This window comes from Triticum aestivum, chromosome 7A (genome assembly GCF_018294505.1).
Source record: "Triticum aestivum cultivar Chinese Spring chromosome 7A, IWGSC CS RefSeq v2.1, whole genome shotgun sequence".
Lineage (NCBI taxonomy): Eukaryota > Viridiplantae > Streptophyta > Magnoliopsida > Poales > Poaceae > Triticum > Triticum aestivum.
The window spans coordinates 348,689,952-348,692,545 of NC_057812.1; positions in this window are offsets into that span (position 1 = coordinate 348,689,952).

The window sequence follows — 2,594 nt, forward strand, 5'->3', positions numbered from 1 at the left end:
CCAAAAACCTCCAATATATATAGGGGAAGGGGAGGGCTGCGCCCCCATCTAGGGTTTCCCCCCCCCCCCCAAGGGGTGCGGCCAGCCCTAGATGGGGCTTGGGGAGGCGGCCAAGAGGGGGAGAGAGGGGAGGCGCCCACTAGGTGGGCCTTAAGGCCCATCTGGACTAGGGTTTGCCCCCTCCCACTCTCCCTTGCGCCTTGGACCCCTTGTGGGGGGCGCACCAGCCCACCTAGGGGCTGGTCCCCTCCCACACTTGCCCACGCAGCCTTCTGGGGAAGGTGGCCCCACTTGGTGGACCCCCGGGACCCTCCCGGTGGTCCCGGTACATTACCGATATCGCCCGAAACTTTTCCGGTGACCAAAACAGGACTTCCCATATATAAATCTTTACCTCCGGACCATTCCGGAACTCCTCGTGACGTCCGGGATCTCATCCGGGACTCCGAACAACATTCGGTAACCACATATAAACTTCCTTTATAACCCTAGCGTCATCGAACCTTAAGTGTGTAGACCCTACGGGTTCGGGAGACATGTAGACATGACCGAGACGTTCTCCGGTCAATAACCAACAGCGGGATCTGGATACCCATGTTGGCTCCCACATGTTCCACGATGATCTCATCGGATGAACCACGATGTCAAGGACTCAATCGATCCCGTATACAATTCCCTTTGTCTAGCGGTATTATACTTGCCCGAGATTCGATCGTCGGTATACCGATACCTTGTTCAATCTCGTTACTGACAAGTCTCTTTACTCGTTTCCGTAACACATCATCCCGTGATCAACCCCTTGGTCACATTGTGCACATTATGATGATGTCCTACCGAGTGGGCCCAGAGATACCTCTCCGTTTACACGGAGTGACAAATCCCAATCTCGATTCGTGCCAACCCAACAGACACTTTCGGAGATACCTGTAATGCACCTTTATAGCCACCCAGTTACGTTGTGACGTTTGGTACACCCAAAGCATTCCTACGGTATCCGGGAGTTGCACAATCTCATGGTCTAAGGAAAAGATACTTGACATTAGAAAAGCTTTAGCATACGAACTACACGATCTATGCTAGGCTTAGGATTGGGTCTTGTCCATCACATCATTCTCCTAATGATGTGATCCCGTTATCAACGACATCCAATGTCCATAGCCAGGAAACCATGACTATCTGTTGATCACAACAAGCTAGTCAACTAGAGGCTCACTAGGGACATATTGTGGTCTATGTATTCACACGTGTATTACGATTTCTGGATAATACAGTTATAGCATGAATAAAAGACTATTATCATGAACAAAGAAATATAATAATAACACTTTTATTATTGCCTCTAGGGCATATTTCCAACATGCTCATCCACTCTACCTCATCTATAATCTATTCACAGGGTCTGCTGTCAGTGTTTGCATCATGTCAGATCAGAGTGACAGTCAAAACTAGTCAGAGGAGCAGGTTCACTTGAGTGAGGGCACTAGTCCCTCTAGCAGCTCAGATGATGGAAGCAGGAGCACACCCAGCAATCTGCCAAAGGCTGCCACAAGGGCCAGCAAGAAAAGAACCTCAGAGTCAGAGGATGAGGACTATGTGGCTGAGGAGGAAGAAACCACCTCAAAGAGGAAAGTCCTGAAAAAGGAATATGGCACAACTACTGCCACCAAGCCAGGGATGAAGCAAAAGGTTCCTGCCAAGAGAGCTCCAATGTCTAAAGTCAAAGCATCCACTCAAGAGACTTTGGGATCAGCACCCAAAGAGCAGGTTGTGGCAGAAAAGAAAAGGAAAGAGAGGGTCAAGAAGACCACTGCCAGAGTGCTTGGAAGATCTTCAATAATGAAAGACTCTGAAGAAGAGGAACAAGAAGAAGGATCATAACACCATGGCACACATGTACAAGGAGATCCCATATGCTGCTCTTGAGACACACAAGTTTGGATCTGTACATTACCTTTTGTCAGGCTTGCCAACCATCAACTGGATCCTCGGGCACACTCTCTTGCCAAAGTCAGGTGATCACAAGATGATCAGAAGCCATGCAATTAACTTGCTTCACATCTTTGATGTCCCACAGAAGTTCAAAGTCATGAGCCTAATAGTGGAAACCATAAAGAGGACAGTTGCAGATCAAAAGAGGAGTTGTGGGTATGCTCCATAGATCCAGGAGCTGATCAACTCCAAGATGGGCACTTGCACATATCTGCTAGACAAGGAGCACCTGCCCATCTACCTAGACTTTGAGGACAACACTATGGTGATGGATGAAAATGAACCATCTTCTGTGCATGCACAAGCCAAGAAGGAGAAGGCAAAGGCTGAAAAGGCTGCAATGATGCCAACTACTGAAGAAGCATCTCAGTATCTTCTCAAGAGCAAGAAAGATCATCTTGGCTACTTGATTTCCTCCACTCTGAGGATTGAGAAGGGACTGGCCACCCTGACTCAAAACCAGGAGAGCTTGGAGAGGATCGTGGAGGAGAAGTTCTATGACTTAGATGTGAAGGTCACTGAGATCCAGTCAGTCATTGAGAAACTTCAGGATGAAGTGGAGGAGAAGAAGGGCAAGACAACCACTGATGCTTTTGCTAGAGTGC